Below are 18,247 nucleotides of genomic sequence, written 5' to 3'. Positions count from 1 at the left end.
GAAACAAAACTTCTTCAGGAAGGAAATGGTCCCCAGCAAGCTCATCCATTCCCTCCCCGAGTATGCTTACTTCCATAATAAGGCTGCGCTTTGCCTAAGCAGGAGAGCATATAAAAGTGCAATGTTGCGGTAGACTCGTAGTTCATACCGTGCGGGTAACGAGCACCGAAAGGATTAAGAGATAACTCTGTTGAACATAGTAAGGCAAAACGAATGCAACGTTTATTCATTCACGTAAGAAATCCCCTCAATCTTAGGCTAAAGTCCGTGATTGTAGGGCAGAGATACAGTTAGTCAGGTCAATCCCGCAGGAGAGACGTAACCGCCAGCACAGAGATACGGTTAGTCAGTCCAATCCCGCAGGAGAGAGAGACGTAACCTACAGCGCATGACAGCGCCCCGATCTGTTACTGGCTCTTGGTTGGACTGGAGGACAGACACAGCGTGACAGCAGCAGCCAGCAGCTTACGAACGTCGTCTCTTAACTTTATGTCTGGGTTGCCAGCTACCCTATTCTACGAAGAAATAGGTCCGTTATTTTTTGAGCAGAAAGACTCTCAAGCTGGTATATTTAAGCGAAACAGAAAACGCTAAATATATAGATGCGTTTGTGGTCGTCAGAACACTACCATACAACGGTAAAAGATAAATCGGAAACTCCTGGAAGCTGCAGGGAGTAACGATAAATGTCCTTAAAATAGACAATAGACCTCTCGGTTGCCATCCGAAGAGGTAACTACAGCAAGCGTATATGACTTGAACCAACCAGAAGTAAAATAACGCAAGGCAAATATGAAATTATATCACAATTAAAGTTTGTTTCATACTTACCTGGCAGACATTATTAGTATAGCTGAATTCGGAAATACAGCTACATACATATCTGACAGGCAAGTTTCATGAACAAAACTTAAGAGAATCGAAGCAGTCAGCTCAAGCTTCTTATGTTACTGGGACATAAGCGTTCATTGACGTAGTCTACAAGTCTATTTCTTGTACGAGTCTGCGAATGACGAATGAGAGCTCTTCCGAATCTTGTCAATAAGAGCTTATTCGCTTACGCAATATCCAAGCTTAACGAGATGTTTGTCCAATGAGAACTAACCCTATACGGGACAAAGAGATATTTTGTCAATGAGGGGATACCCACTTACTTGACAAAACGAAAGTATATTGTCAATGGGGGAAAGTCACTGAATTGACAAAACGTAATCCAGGGAGTCAAGCATTTAATTTTTTCTATTCCCGTCTCAAACGAGGAAGGGGCAAGAATCCTGTTAAGAGACTGGCTTACGGCAGGTAGAACGACGATGTTCAATTCGGCAGCGTAGTCCCGACTAGAAACTAACAAAATCTATCATCTGAAAAACCCTTTCAGATGGGCTAAAAAAGCTTGCAAAATTATCCTGGGAAGAGGAAGAAACTCTCCAACCAGCTTCCTCTCCCGTATCACAACTAATGCCTGCTAAAGCTTAAAATTTATTGGCAGTATGGCAAAGGAAGTCCTGTCTTGCGCTTTCCTGAAGAGCGTCCTTTTGACGAGTGCCTTTGCAAGAATCCCACTGAACGTTGCCGAGAGTCCTGACGTGCAGGACATCGAGCCTTTACATAACCCGTAACTGCCTTATCGCAAAGTCTTGACTGCGGTAGTGGCAACGTTAAATTTATTGGCAGAATGGCAAAGGTTGCGGTAGAGCAAACGAGATCTTCCCTTGAGCTTTCCTTAACTCCATCCACCCCCTATGCGAAAAGCAATATTAATTGACAGAGACCTCTTGAATTCACGAAACCCGATGTCTTGCTGGGTTTCGAAGAAGAAGTTGTCTGTTCACTTTAAACTTCCTCCGAAGCACTGCCTACTTCACATTCTTTGCAGGTGAGGTAGAAGGTATCACCGGAGGTAGAGATAAACATTCTTTAGGCCCATATCTGAAACAAGAGCTTGAAGAGTTCAACAGAAAACGTTCAGCCAGGCGACACAACCTGGCGTGCGCTGGTGCACGCTCGGGCGTCCACTGGGCGCGCTCGGGCGTCCACTGGAGCGCGCGGGTCGGCGTCCACTGGCGCGCACTTGGCGTCCACTGGCGCGCACTTGGCGTCGCACCCGCCGCGCGCCTGGAGTCCATCCGAGCGTCCCCCCCCCCGGGCGTCCGCTCTCAAAAGCTTCCTGCTACTATGACTTCTCTTACGTATTTCTCGGTGGAAAGACGGACACGAGTTCAGGCGACGTTCGCCTTCTTACTTCTCACTGAAACGCATAACGAGAGAGAGAGAGGAGTGAAGCGTCCTCTTCTATAAAGCTTCTATTTAGAGGGGCGCGAGTCCTTCCGAAAGCTCCAACCCCTGCATGGGAGGACGCTTCGGAGGACGAGAAGCAATCTTTCAGGATTCGTGCACGCGACGCACTTTGGCAGTCTTTTGGGGATTTTCATCCGAAACTGCCGAAAGGCACGCCAGATCGGTGGGTTCCTTGTAACCCACCCTCCTTAGGCTTTCGACATGCTCCCTCCCCGGGTCCTGGGAGTCAAGCAGAGGTCCCTGCCTAGAGGCGAACGAGGCCGATCTGACGCACCCTCCACTACACAAGGGGTATCACTGCACTTCTGCACTTCACTTTTACTCTCTAAAGCAAGCACTTTCGATTCTAAGATACGAATCGAAAGAGTATCAGAGAAAGGGCAATTCCTCTACAGACACTGCTTAGGGCCCGAAGGCAACACTGCAGGGTTAGGAGTAACAATTACAGAAGTAGCACTTCACAGCAATGAAGGAGAGCGAGCACCTCTCGTAGACATATTCATAGCCCGTAGGCCATACTACAGGGTTAGGCAAAATAAAGTCTACAGGAAGGTTAGCAGGTTCACTACCCTGACTTTTGTTACTGATTAATTGCGTACATACGAATCATACGTCTTCCTTACGGAATTAGACATGTTTACTGATTAATTGCGTACATACGAATCATACGTCTTCCTTACGGAATAGACAAAGTCTCACACTCCTTACATGACAAATCTCAACAAAGAAGCAAGACCCATACCCCTCGTACATACCAAGTGCGGATCTACCGAAGCTTTCTGTAGCCCACACACTATCTTTGCAGACACCCGTCTGAAAAAAACTAGCCTAACTAGATTCAGATATTTTATGCAAAAATGAATCAAAATTCCAAATCATTTAAGATAGAGTATGCCTAGCCACAAATCCCACAAATCCAAGCTAAATAAATCAAAAGACAATTAGGATACTTAGGGCAATGAAGTTTCCAAAATCCTAAGACGGAGGTACTGAAAACAGGTGTTTTCAGCACCAGCGACAGAAAAATTATGAATAGAAATGGGAATGGTTCCTGATACCCGCCTCCCAGCGGCGGGAATGGGTACTAACCACCTGGCCGACCACTGCGTGTGTCGGAAGTTTTTAAAATTCTGTCGGACTTCAGAAAATACAGCTATATATATATCTGACAGGTAAGTTTCATGAACAAATCTATAATTTTGGTAACTGTGTGAGAGAGAACATATGCTTACCTTCGTTACGGCCTGCGATGTCTCAGGATGAAGGTCTTGAGTTAGTCTCAGTACCACGGTGGCAAACCGTTAAGTGTGAACCTCCAGTTGCCCCCGTAAAGGGTGAACCTGCACTGGTCCAGACGGGATCCCGAGTATCGTCCCTGGGGTAAAAAGGAAAGATCAGACTACCAGTTTCAATTTAAACTCTTCTAACAGTGCACTTCAGGATACTTACATTATGAAAACTATGTACTTACATTACAGCACAATATACATTACAAACTTAAACTTAACAGCACGTATGAAGTTTAGTCCCTGTCATGCAAACCAGTACTCTCTGCTTCATTACTTGCCTTACAGGTACATTCCTTTACCTTCACTTCCAGAGCTATCAATTAATTATGTAATACATACACAATAAGTTATTTATTGACCCTGACTACACTATACAAACCTGTTTGACTTTGCCAAAAAACTTAAAAAATGAAATTAGTTCCTCGAATCCAAATGAATGGCCCATGGTAGTCTTACCCCTTCAAGATCTGATTAAGCCATTTGCAGACAAATGTGTCAAGTCTGAATATATGGCAATAACATTCATTACAATTCTCGGTATCACTTCAACTAAAACTTCTTCCTTTTCCCCTATCTATTAATCAAACTGAACAACTTCAAAGTGACACCACAACCAGATTTCGTGACAAAAATATTGCTGTGCTTGTAGTAGTCAGTGTTATTGGTAGATTAAATCTGTGCATAACTGATATTTTGATTTATGAAATTTAGGTTGTCAGCCAAGCACTGTGGCACATTTGGTCATTTAGCACTTGATGACAGTGAAAAGGAGTTGGGAAAGGCTGGACAGCAAGATGATCCAGAAACTAAAAGGAAATTAAAGTCAAAGGTTCTGAAGGTGGAACTACGGGAAAACTCCAGTTCTATTTAGTAACAGGTTCAAGACAGACACAGAAGAGAGGACGCAGGAATAGATATTAAGTAAATGGCTCAAAAGTGGCTGTAGTCAAGGGCTGAAGGGATGCTATAGACACCCTTACAAAGCAAGTTGAACAAAGGTTTTTATAAAGGATCACCGATATCACACACTAAATTAAAACCAATTGCTATTGAAAAAATAAATCTAAAGACCACCCTTCTTATAAATAAACCTTTAATTACAAAATTTCAATACATCAAAGCACTTGAAACAGAGGTAAGTACTGTAATTTCTCTTGGTTTAATAAAAAAAAAATATTATATATTTTGTGGACATGAATATACAGTAGTACCTACTTTCATTAAAATTTCTTATGATAAAACCTTAAAAAATTTAAACTGACAGCAAATCTGGAATAATTTTCAACATCAACCTTATTGTCAATCCTAAGGAATTGGCGTAAAAATCTTCAACATCAACACCAAACCAGCTGTTTTGCTCTAGTACCTGCATAATTTACTCATGAAGAAACCAACAGTATTAATGTTCTTATTATAATAAAGGTTGCCTATTGCATAATATCTTTAATAATAACTTTTAATTTCATAAAAATTCCTTAAGTCATACTTTCAATGTATGTACATTGGTCAGAGGAAAACACCCCAAAATAATCTATTAATAAATAAATACCTTAAATCATGTACTCCATGGCATCTCTTTTACAAAACTTTTTCCATTACAGAAGTTAAGTAGATCATAGTTTTTACCAGACCACTGAGCTGATTAACAGCTCTCCTAGGTCTGGCCCAAAGGATTAGATATTTCTACGTGGCTAGGAACCAATTGGTCACCTAGCAATGGGACCTACAGCTTATTGTGGGATCCGAACCACGTTATATTGAGAAATGAATTTCTATCATCAGAAATAAAATTCCTCTGATTCAGCGTTGCCTGAGTAGAGAATTGAACTTCAGACCACCGGATTGGTAGCCGAGCGCGAAAACCACTCGTCCAACTAGGAACCTTTCCATTAAAAAATCACTGACAGTGACATTGTACTAGAAAACTTCTAAAGCAGCTAATAGCAATGAAAACACACAATAGCTTCTAAAGCCTCTAACTCTTAACTGTATTTGTCTTTTAAAACATTCCCATCAAAGGATCCTACCTACAATGTGACTAACATGACATACCTTGAGATGCACTCAAGGTTTATGACAGCCTTCACCTCATCCTGTACCACCGCTACCGACATCAGATTTTCCATGAGAGGTCTTGAAAAACATACCCACTCCCATAAAGGATCATGTCTACAATGCACATTGTCAATTCTCAAGGTTCTTAGCAGCCTCAATTTGAGCAAGTAACTTTACTTATGACCTGTTACTCTCCTTTCATTCCCTTTAGTCTCTTTACTGAGATACCTACCTTCTACAAATTACCCTTGTTCAATACTCATTTAGGAGCTTATACTATGGCAGACCCCTAAGAGTATAGCTACAGACTTTGGTGGTCTCATTAAGCTACTGTGTTACACAATGGTGGATACATTAACTTAAAAATGTCGTATACATGTAATTCCACACTCACCTTAAGATCTTAGTTTCCCATACATCATAAACACGCCATACAGGGTATGTGTGCTTGCCCAGTAACTGTCAGTAGAGCTTGGCGAGGACTGATGCTTCTGGCTCCATACTGTAGCTTAATACTGTTTTAACTTTGGCACAAAGAATCACTCCAAAAATGCTATTCTTAAGGAACTGATAAATTCCTAAATTTTTGATCACACGAAAAGTATATAAACTCCCGGAGAGAAATAAATGCTGTCTTTTTCTCAACCAGGAAAATTCCAAATAAATAATGCCGATTTTCCACAAAATCACAATCAGTAAATTACCACTTTCTGAGCTCTTTCTCTCCCAGCCTTTTCCAGTGTGGATCAGGGTACCCCCCAAAGAACAATGGTGGGGGGTGGGCCCGTTCCACACGTTACAGGACCACCAGAGAACGACCGAAATTAACCCTTCAGGAGAAAATCCCACGTCAGAAAAACAAGAGGAAACCAGTGTGATCTGTTCAGAAGTACTGCAAGGAAGTGAATGAGCATGTCTGGTACAAGCCATGCTGCAGATACCAGTTTCTCCTTTCACAATCCAAAATTCTTTCTATCAATTTTATATGGACTAATATAAAATGCTGCATCAACAACAACCACCAATAATTTATCCCATTATAACTTAATGACATTATATGGAAAGCAACAAATAAAATGATGGAAAATTGAGAACATGGCAACTGCCTCCTTTCCCAAGTAAATCAATAGAGGAGAAGGAGGTGGAGGCTGGTTGGTGCAGTCCCCACAACCTCCAGCCTGCTGGTATCCTAACTCAAAAGATCTGGTACCAACCACTTTGATTTGGAAACGGTTTCTTTTAATCACATATTATAAGATTATCTTTGTTATTAACACAATTGCAAAACTGAAATAAGGATAAGAATAATTCTTCCTTATACTAAAAAAAAAAAAAAAACTAAAAAAAAAAAAAAAAAAAAAAAAAAAAAAAGTAAAGCATTTAAATGTAAACAATTATGTATGGGGAGCCCTTAATAAGAAGTATATGGAGATAAAATGATCTTGCTTGTAATTTTAACATCATTAAGAATATTTTCATCCCATGATACTTCAAGATTACAGCATTATGACTGAAAGGCTTAATCATACTATACCTTGATTGATAGTATATAATGTATGTATATTTACATGAACACAGTATGCCTAATCATGCTTTAAAAAAAATACTGAGCTTTAAAAAAAATACTGATTATGACTGTAAATAACATTAATCTGATTGAGGAATTAAATTTCTACAATCTGATATCATGGTTTAAAGAAACAAACAAGATAGGAAACATGAAAAAGTTATGTTACCAAGCTCAAAAATAGCACATTCAATGTAAGTGAAAATCAGTGAACCTTCAAGTAATGTACTCACACAATTAAATAAAAGTTTATCTTGATTATCATACGACAAACTGTAGTACTAACTAAGGCAAGAGGTCATATCAAAGTGGTTTCAAGCTGCTAAGAAGAAGCTGACCAGCTAAAAAACTTATTAGTACTTAGGCAATTTCTCAACCATGTTGAAGACAGTACCATGGCTTTGCCTTGTCACTTGTGTGTTGGAAGACACCATGGTTTTGCCTTTACAAAATAGTTAACTGAATTAGTCACTTTGTACTACTGAATTAGACTGTTGAACATGAATCCTATTTCCAACAAGACTTGACAAGTGTGTCTTTGAAATAGTTCCAAAGACAAACTTGTCAAGGCCTGAATACTCACCGTACATTTGCAACATTATTCCTAACCTACTGCAGGGCAATCCAGCAAAATATATATAGTACACTGTAACCTGCTTTCTTAGTTACGGACACATCTCTAGCCCCTCACAGCAAAAGAAAAAGTAATGATATCTCAAACTTAAAGCAGACACCAATTACTACCTTTCACTACAGCAATGTCACAATTGTTGTAAAGATTAAAAAAGTCCAAATCAGGGTGAAAACTGTATAGCTAACAAAGGTACTGTTCTGCAATTCTTTTCCAAACCCTCCCCTAGTCTTCCCACCATACATATCAGAAGTGACCAAAAACAGATAGTACCTTATCATCTACTATCTTCATATTCACATAGCCTAACCCAAACGGCCTCCATAAATCACTCCAACCCCTATTTCAATTATAATCTTATTCAGATCTAAATAGTCTGCAAATCAGATTACCTATCAGATAGTCATACCAAGACTCTGTAGAATGTCACCTTATGAATACGTACCCTATAGTATAAACAGTTAACCCAATGAAATTATTATTTTTTTTTTTTACAAGAAGGAGGCTATGTGGGTGCTGTGAGGGTGAATGCAATATTGAGTAATATGTATTGAAAAGTAACACATGTTACACATGCTCAGCATAACTGCTTTGTAGGCAAGAAGACACTGAATTGAGAGGTTGGAACCGAGGGGCAATGAAAAGACACAAGCAACGCTCAACAATGTGGGAATACGCACTTAAACTGGTAAATATACATCACTGTAGTAAATTGTAAACATGAGCTTCTGTACGCAGTAAGAGAGACACGGCTGCCAGTGTTCTGATTATATAAATCTCCCTAAACACTGGAAAAACTGATAAACATTCCAATGTGATGAGAGGGTCACAACAACCAAGGGCTCTAGGGCACTAATCTCCAATGGCCAATCAAATAATTCCTCTCTCACCAGCCACCTAGGACTCTTTACATACCAAATGATGAGGCCCTTATGTCCAGAACCTACCAACTACCCATATCTAGAAGATGGGTGTAGATGAATGAAATGTTGACATCAGAACCTTTAAAAAGACTCTCTACCACCTGAGAATACAAGATTTTAGTTACTGTACACCTCCCACTGAAAACTATGAAAGCACTTCATGTTCCACTTCAGCTCGAGTGTATATAAATTAAAACTTGACAATCTTGAACTCTTGTCTGTCCTCTTAACTACTACAGTATTATGAACACCAGCCAACTTCTTGCATAAGAACTGAAAAGGTTTTGTATAAATCCTTTTCAATTATTGCTGCCACTTTTTCCAACAGAATCTGTTTAAAGTGTCTACTCCACTCATATTCAGAGTATTTCTATTACAAACCAAGTTACAACCCTAGTTGGAAAAGCAAATGTTAGGTACTAGGTAAACTAAGGTCCCAACAGGGAAAGCAGCCTCATACAAAAAAAGAAAAAGTAAATATTGCATGATTGACAAGGATTAAATCATATTAGAGGGGCATTCCAAATATCAAGAAGAATGGGCATACTGTAGTATTTGGATGAAGACTAGGAATACAAGTAGTCTGTGAATAATACAAGAAACTACAAAAACATATCAGACCTCTAACCCTTGGAGGGCAAATCCTGCCAAAATAATCATGAGAGGATAGCAAAATGTGTCTTAGATAAATAAGAAATAGACACAGAACCTTCAATGCTGTTATGTTTGTGGAACATTAGCAAATGGGAAAATGGATTACATGTGAAGTTCATGGCCAGTGGACTATCATCACAGAAACAAAATAGCATTTAATGTACTGTTTTCAGTATTAAGATATCACTTTAAAATCTCTAGATAAGGTAAGGTAGTATATCATGTTGTAGTATGATGCACAGAAAAATAAAATCAGCACAAGAGAAATCACAGACAAATGACAAAAATGTAAGCAAGAAACAGAAATGGGAAACACTCCATAACCAGTTTTACTGTAATGTGGACCCATTTTAAGTGGTGCACTGTCTGACTGGCATCATACCAGTATGTATACAAAATTTAGTCTGATATCTAAATACTAGCATGCATTTACTATTCTTGTTTTAGGTTTCCTTCTGATTTTTTTAATTAAATGTAATCCGTGATAGACAATGTCATATAATGCCTCGGATACTAGAAATTCAAAAGACAAACGTACTATCCAAGGATCTTGTGTGTTCCGTGTGAAAGGGCAGAGGATAACCTTCCCTTTCCACTTCAGCAGAGATAAGAAGTGTCCTAAAAAAACCTTGTATTTCATTAGTAAACAGGAAAACATGGATTACTAATCAGAGATTTCTTCTCTTGGAACTGTGGATATCTCATAAAATGCTGAAATTGGTGGTTTTATTAGTGATTCTTAAACTGGGGAGGCATGGGGGGGATGCCTTCTAAAGGGGGTGTCGGCAATTTCCAGGGGAAGTGCGAGCCCTAGGGTGAATTAAATATTAGGTTTTCCTTGAAAATCTAACTTCAGTTTGCAGTAATGGTCCCTGTGGTAGTGCTGTCCTAGCTCCTGATTGATTTTGGACAGGTATATGGCTAAATTCCATTTTGAATTCTGTCCTCCTCAAGGAAACACTTAGCTTTCCTTCAAAAACATGTTATTCTTCTTTAAATTTTGGGGAGCAGAGACATTGTTTATAAAAGAAATTAAAAAAAAAAAAAAACAGTACAAAATGCAGTACAGGTAAGATCACTGGCGAGATTTACAGATTAGGAAAGTTAGCTTTCAATTTGATAATATATGGTCATCCCAAGGGACTGGTGCTAAACATCTAAGTACACTATTATATTCCACAATTTTGTTGTAGCCAAGCTAAACTCCTAGCAAACTGAGTAGTATTAAACCTGACACTAGAAAAAAAATTAGTAATACAATACAATAATTCCTCACCAACACCATAGTTGATAAATGGTTGAATGATAATTTTAGCATATACTTTTCTACGGAAGATAGAGGGCAAGTGAAAAGGTATTTATAAATAAAAATTAAAAAGGTTTACAAAGGTCTGCATATTTTTCCAATTTCCAATAATACTGCTCTGAAGGTGTTCATGCTACTTAAGCTAAAATTATGATGGGGTCTAGTGCTTCAAGTACATGCACAGCTGAAGAGCACTTGTGAGAGCTTTTTAGTTTTTATGCAAAAATGAGAAATTCTGTCTAGAACCCATAACAAAAATGAACTAAGTCAAGCTCAGATACCTGGACGTTGTATGAATCCTCCCAGTTCTCACCAAGTTCTTTCAGGTTAATAATGGCAGAGGTCTTCAATCAGTATTTGAGATCTACAATTAATCGTATTTTGAAAAACTATTCAACTGATGGGAAGTATCACATCCACAAGTATATCCTTCTCTCCAAAATAAAAATACAAGCCTGGCAAAGTACAGGATTTGAGATGGAACAAGACTAGAAAGTGTCTGCTTTCTAACAGTGCAACTCCTGATATGCATCTTCTAAACTCAGATAAATGAATATATATACCCTGCAACAGACTGCGTGGTCACCTTGCCAATATGTGCAACAGTGTGTGGTCACCTTGCCAATATGTGCAACAGACTGTGTGGTCACCTTGCCAATATGTTAAAAGACCTTATGCACAAGGTCAAGTTGAGATTAATTTCTGCATTTTACATTCATGATTTACAAGTCTAAATTAGGTTGGGATGGAAGGGGGGGGGGGGGGTTCCCCCAAGATCCCTGTGACATTTAGTCTGATCTATGTTTACCCCAGTTTTGCATTAAGGTCATCCCATTAAGGCAATAAGCTGATCTAAGTAATTGCTTTGTGTCGGGTATTTCCTTGAAAATAGACCTTTTATAAAAGTATTTTTGTTGCTTATAAGAATTTACTGTTATTTTTGTTGGTCGACTGCAATTAGTATCCCCCAAAGGAATAGTACTACTAAACATAGTGAAATAGATTTGACACCCCGTTCCCTTCTTGGCTTCCATATTCGCGGGACTGTTCCTTGCAGTCCGTGCAGAGTTGCTACTTAGAAATACCGGATAATGGAAAAGAATAAAAATATGGTTTACATCAAGACTGGCCTTGTTGATAAATGCATAAAAGAAAATGACCAGGCAAAAATACAAAGCCTAGCCTATGGTCCAGGAATTTGGTTAGGAGTTGAAAATGTCAGTATAGTAGCAGCAATATTTTGATGAATCCCAGTCTATGCAAAATACAATAATGTAACCTCTACATAAGCTTCGCTTAACCTGTCAGTTACATCACTGAGTGAACAATATTCCGCAAGCAATAAGTCAAGTTTTTCATTCTTATGATTTAAATTAGAAACCATACTTACTGTGTAGGTGTAAGTCCCTTGGGTATTGGGTAGATCTACACATGAAATATTACCAGTGTAGTAATAAAGGATAGGTATGCTAGGTAATTTAAAACCCAATTGGGCTGCGCTACAAAAACCTAACCTAGCCTAGTAAAACTTGCCAACCATACAAACAACGCCGAAAGATTCAAAGCTCTACTTTTTCCGTCATTCTTAACCCTTCAACATTAACCTAAAACCAATTTCACGCAAATCCTCAAAACTCGGCACCGGTCATGATGAACCTAGGTAAACCTACTGGGTCAAGCTATCATTATACTACACTTAAGCGGCCGATGAAAGCTAGTGACTAAACATTACACGGCCTTTACTTAGAAAAGGGGTTTTCTGTAGCCCTACAAGCTACAGTCAAGAGGCAAAACTGTGGAATTCATTATATAGAGGGTACTATACACTCGAGGGCTCTGTATGTAGGATAGCCCTACTACGTACACTCGAGTGGGAAATGATTGTAGTAGTGACTCATTCATTTACACAGTCCTCGTTTAGTCCATCAAAAATGGTAAAAGATTGCGACACACTACACGAACACTGCTATAAGAAATCGGTAAACGATAGTGACTCACATTACACGAACGCCACTTAAGGAAAAAAATCACTATAGTAAAGTACACCGAGAGGGCAAGACGATACGATAGCCCGAGCGACTCACTCACTTCACACGATCCTCACTTTCAACGAAAAATTCTTCAAAAACTTCAGTGAAAACTTCCAGAAACTCACCTGGACTGACGACCGGGGGCCTCTTAATGACGTAATTTTGTAGGTTGAATAAAATCTTCGAGACATAGAAGTTTTTTAAAGCACATGAGCGCGGTGAAGACCTACGCAGGAACACCTTCACCTACCCACGGAGCTCGCCGTCACGTTAGTGGCATAAAAGAACTGTTCAGGGCCAGAAATGACCGGGATTCGCTGTCGTACTACTCTGGCCGAGTTGTCGTATCTTACTGACTGGAGTCTTTTTGTCTTCCTTCCGGTGTGACCTACGACAGCATGACTGTGTGACGTCACCCGTCAGAACTGGCGTGATCTGATTTTCTTTTTCATGCAGTTTTCGACTAAACTTGCGTTGTTCGTTTTATTAAATGTATGTTGGTTGATGCCACTATTATTGATTCTTTTTAATATTCACACATAGTACTCTGGACTGTCGTAGCTTATTTACCGACTGTGAGTCTTTCCTGCCTTCGGGTGTAACTTGCGATGACAACAATGACCCCGTGACGTCATCTGTCTAAACTGGAGTAATCTGAATTTTGTGCATGCTTCTTGATTGAATTTGCGTTGTTCGCTTTATTCACGATATATTGGTGGATACCGCTATGGCTAATTCACTATATATATATATATATATATATATATATATATATATAGATATAGATATATACATATATTATATATATATATTATATATATACTATTAGCACAGTATTTACGTCGAATGACGTTGACATAAATATTGATCTTCAGCAAAACTGGTGATTGAATACAACTCCTATAATGGCCTCTTAGTCTAATTAGTGTTGTGACAGAGTAGTTGAGGAGTTTTAACATCCTTGTAAACTCATGATTTTAATTATTCTAATCTTCATGACTGTTGATTTGAAAGTACTTCAGTATAAACTCTCTTCTCCTTTGCTGGTCGACAAATAACAATAATACAAAAGTACATTCTTTCTACTTACTCTCAGTAAATATTTTGTGTATCGGTCGAGATTTTAAAGGAAGAGATTCTTAATTAATGCCCCAAAAAAAAGGCATTTCAGAGGAGCAGATCTTAGAGCAACTTCGATTGTTGTTCTGAGAATACTTAAACCTGTGTTCGTTTATTTATGAACCACAGTGTCTGTCTCGCCACCATTTTTTGGCACATTTTCAAGATAAAAATTGTAAAAGAAATGAAGATTTAGATGCACAACAAAATATAATGACCTATTAACTCGGTCATATAATGCAAGCTAATCAGTGATAAGGATCTCTCTCTCTCTCCTCTCTCTCTCTCTCTCTCTCTCTCTATGCCCTTCTTCCGTTCGAAAACTCCGTATCTACTCTCTCTCTCTGCTCTCAACTTCTCATTAGAATGATCTCGCACGTTATTCCCGAAAGTGAAATTGATTCATAAATCGCGGTTATTCTCCGAATTTTTCTCATATATTTGATACTTTTCAGCATAGCTATTACAGGTTAAATATTGTCCTTATTCATCCACGTCTGGAACAAATCAGAAGCATCACTATTACTGGTAATGTTCCTTTTTGTTCAAAGACGTATAGTGCTGTCTCACAGACACCCCATTAGGCAATCTTTTCACATTCATTTTGGAATTGCTAGGTTTTATCGTACTTCTATTTAATCTTTTCTTTTTCATTCTCCTTATCGCCGTCTGCCTGAAGAGAAACTAGACCAATCACTTGCACTGAAATACCACGCTTTTCCCATCTTTCATTTTATCGTTATCTCCAGACTTGAGGTAATGAGGACAGTAGACTGCTAGTCTCATTAGACTAGTGGCTCCCAACGTGGGTTGTAGTAGGTCTCACCAGGGAGTAATTTGATTTTTAAGGGAGGCAATTCGAGAATGTTTAAACTACGATATAGTAACAGTAGTTGTTTCTATATTGTGGTTTAAACCAAGTTCATGGCCTTTCAGGCTTCCTACACATGAATATAAAATTGATAGTATGCCACCACTGGGGGTATCAGGATTTTAGAGATGATTAGGTGGGGCATGGCAATAAAAATAATTTGGGAACCATTGCATTAGATTCAGTCATGGCATGAGGCGTTAAAAAGTTCAGTATATCTTAGTTTAACCAGACCACTCAGCTGATTAACAGCTCTCCTAGGCCTAGCTAGCCCGTAGGATTAGATATTTTTTTTTTACGTGGCTAGGAACCAAATGGTTACTTAGCAACGGGACCTACAGCTCATTCTGGGATCCGAACCACACCGAGAAATGAAATTCTATCACCAGAAAAAAAATTCCTCTGGTCCTGCGTTGGCAGAGCGGGAATCGAACACAGATCGGTGGTCGAGGACGGTTACGTCACCGACTCTTCCAGGGAAGAACACGGAATACAGACGTTATCAAGGCAACGCCATCATGGATATCAGGGTCAGACAGGTAGACAGACAGACGTTACGTACTACAAGCTGCATCCAGATTTCGAGACCTTGTGTGCGCCACGGAATTTAATGAATTTAACGGATGCGTCTTTGTAGACAGAAGTTCAACGGGTATAAGAGGTATTATGTGGTTCAAATGTAGACTTCCGGAGAGGAAACGTTTAGGTTTAAGCATAGTGTGAAAGCATTTAAAGTGTTCGGACTTTTTAAAGTAAAGTATAATAATATTACAATAATAATATACGACCTGTATGCAACCATTTCTCTTAACTCGGTCAGCGTACAATTAATTTTCACGTTAGGGTACCGATTCAGCATTCATTCTAAAGCTGTATAGTTGTTATTTATTTCAGCATTACATTCCAAAACTCAAAATAATAAGCATCCAAGGTCAACATAACGAGATGAATTAGCCGATGAAAAATGAATTCCATAATTTATCGTTCGAAGAAAAAAATGTCACTTTATCCCAAAATATTTCCTAGGCGCATTTTTCTAAGTTGACTGAGAAATTGCGACCTTAAAGAATGGAATGAAAACATGACAACAAATTGCACACGATATGGTACGCAAAACCTTAGGGTCACAAAAACTGGTTCAATCTGGTTGCAGTTACCTCATCGGTAATAGCCGGATTTGCTCATTGTAACGAGGATTCCTACCCCCAACCCCACCTTTCCTCTCTCTCTCTCTCTCTCAAACTTTCTCTCTCTCTCTCTCACTCAAGAGCTAATTTAAGCTCATAACATATACTTGTACGCATATGCGTAAGTGTACACACAAATTTATGCGTAGTAAGTTTAAAATTACATCTACGTATAGTATATTTGAAATTACAATATGATGTACATACATCCCTTTAATACGCAGTTGTTAACGAAATTTGACAGTATTTAAGTACTCCTGCACTCCACAGTCTTGAATCTGAACCCTATCATTATTATTATTATTATTATTATTATTATTATTATTATTATTATTATTATTATTATTATTATTATTATTGGAGTAAAATTAAATGTAAATATTTTAGAAGTAAAAACCAGTTACAAAGTGATTTTGTGGGGTTTCTTTTTTAATCTTCAGAAGGAAACTGAAAGAAGTTCTTGTTTGGTTCATTATTATTATTATTATTATTATTATTATTATTATTATTATTATTATTATTATTATATATTATTATTATTGGAGTAAAATTAATGTAAATATTTAGAAGTAAACAAGTTACAAAAGTGATTTTGTGGGTTTCTTTTTTAATCTTCAGAAGGAAACTGAAAGAAGTTCTTGTTTGGTTCATTATTATTATTATTATTATTATTATTATTATGATTATTATTATTATTATTAAGGTTCACAACAATATATTGATGGAAGGAGTAGTAAAAAAATTTACTACTGCTTCCATCAGTATATTATTGTGGACCTTAAAGAACATGACTTCTGCCCTCGTAATTGAGATTGCTACCCATTATTATTATTATTATTATTATTATTATTATTATATTATTATTATTATTATTATTATTATTATTATTATTATTATGTAGAAGATAAACTTTCATTCATATGGAACAAACCTACAGGCTTCCAAAGAATATGATTTTCATTAGAAAAAAATTACAGATGATAAATGGGAATACCGAAAGAGATCAATTATTATGAAAAATGTAAATTAATAAATTAACAAAAAATAAATGAAAATCCTGGAATTGGAATCAGATTTTAGGCCAAAGGCCGAGTGCTGGGTCCTATAAGGATATTCAGAGGTTTGAAAGGTGTAACAGGAGGAAGACCTCAGAGCAGTTGCGCTATGAATCAATTTTATTAGGAGAGGGTGGAAAGTAAGATGGAAGAAAGAGCATATGAGCGGAGGTACAGTAAAAGGAATGAAAAGGCGTAATGAAAAGTGTTGCAGCTAGGGGCCGAAGGGACGCAACCAGAGAACGTTAAGTAATGCCTACAGTGCGCCGCGTGAGGTGCACTGGTGGCACTGCTCCCCTACGGCATAGAGAGTTTGATGTCGCTGTATGTGTTACCATATCCTATTTATCCACGATGACTATATAATAGAGATGCATTTAAACAGAAAATTAGACAGAAATCACCAAGTTTCTTTTTATGCCTTTGTTACGAAGAGAAGGAGAAACAGGACTTCAAGCCCTTGTACCTAGTACCTGGTCATTCGAAAGACAATTACAGTGAATAAATTATATTTGTTTGATTTTTTTTATGGAAAAACTCAAATATTTACCTTTCTTTATCGACACTTCCAACAGGAAAAGAGTAACTTTATATATATATATATATATATATATATATATATAATATATATATATATATATATATATATTCAGAATTATTTCACATAATCATATATCTTCAGTGAAATGATTTTAGCTATAGTTATCTTCTTTTTTAATCTTTTTGAAAACAAACAAAATAACGAGTCCCAAGAAATATAAATATATCTTCGGTATGAAGGTTAACACTCTAAGCCACAGATGAAATAGTGTAATTCCATATTATTTCAAGCATGAAAATGCGTAAATATTTGTTGTAGTTAACTTTTTAATGGACATTTCAAAAACTTATCTAGTATGTTTAAAAATTTCATATTGCAAGGATTTGATGTATTTTCATAACATGAGCAACTGTGTAATTTTATGTATAAAACGTAATGCGATTCGAATATTCCAGTGTCGTGCATCATTGTGTGATCTGTACTCTTTCGGGAACGAATTTAGATGTTCCTCATTCCAGGGGTCGTTCTGCTACAACAGTAGCATTACGCATGCGCAGATTAAAGAACAGGGCCTCCCGTTTATTGTCATTGGAATAATAATTATTACAACCAACCAATTTCAAGTGGGAAAGTTCGTAGCAATTGTCACAATGTATTTAATCTTGCACTTGATAAAAAATGTGCTACATCAGTACTTAACCCTAAAGGCAGCTTTAGTTAT

The 18,247-nt window shown here is 37.7% G+C and overlaps 1 protein-coding gene across 2 annotated transcripts in view; it reads right to left on the bottom strand.

Moving 5' to 3' along the window:
• LOC135224703 (ornithine decarboxylase 1-like) overlaps positions 1 to 13,081 on the bottom strand; it is a 31,502-nt gene extending 18,421 nt beyond the window's left edge. The window contains exons 1-2 of one of the 2 annotated variants that reach the window (XM_064263972.1): positions 12,879 to 13,081; positions 3,531 to 3,673 (exon numbers count right to left, since the gene is read on the bottom strand). The gene's annotated coding sequence lies outside the window, so the exon portion shown is untranslated. Of the gene's footprint in view, positions 1 to 3,530; positions 3,674 to 6,036; positions 6,530 to 12,878 lie in introns of those variants that run through there. The other variant, XM_064263973.1, reaches the window with a different exon arrangement.
• Positions 13,082 to 18,247: the final 5,166 nt, after the last annotated feature.

This window comes from Macrobrachium nipponense, chromosome 12, assembly GCF_015104395.2.
Source record: "Macrobrachium nipponense isolate FS-2020 chromosome 12, ASM1510439v2, whole genome shotgun sequence".
Taxonomy (NCBI): domain Eukaryota; kingdom Metazoa; phylum Arthropoda; class Malacostraca; order Decapoda; family Palaemonidae; genus Macrobrachium; species Macrobrachium nipponense.
This window is presented reverse-complemented; position numbering and strand designations above follow the sequence as displayed.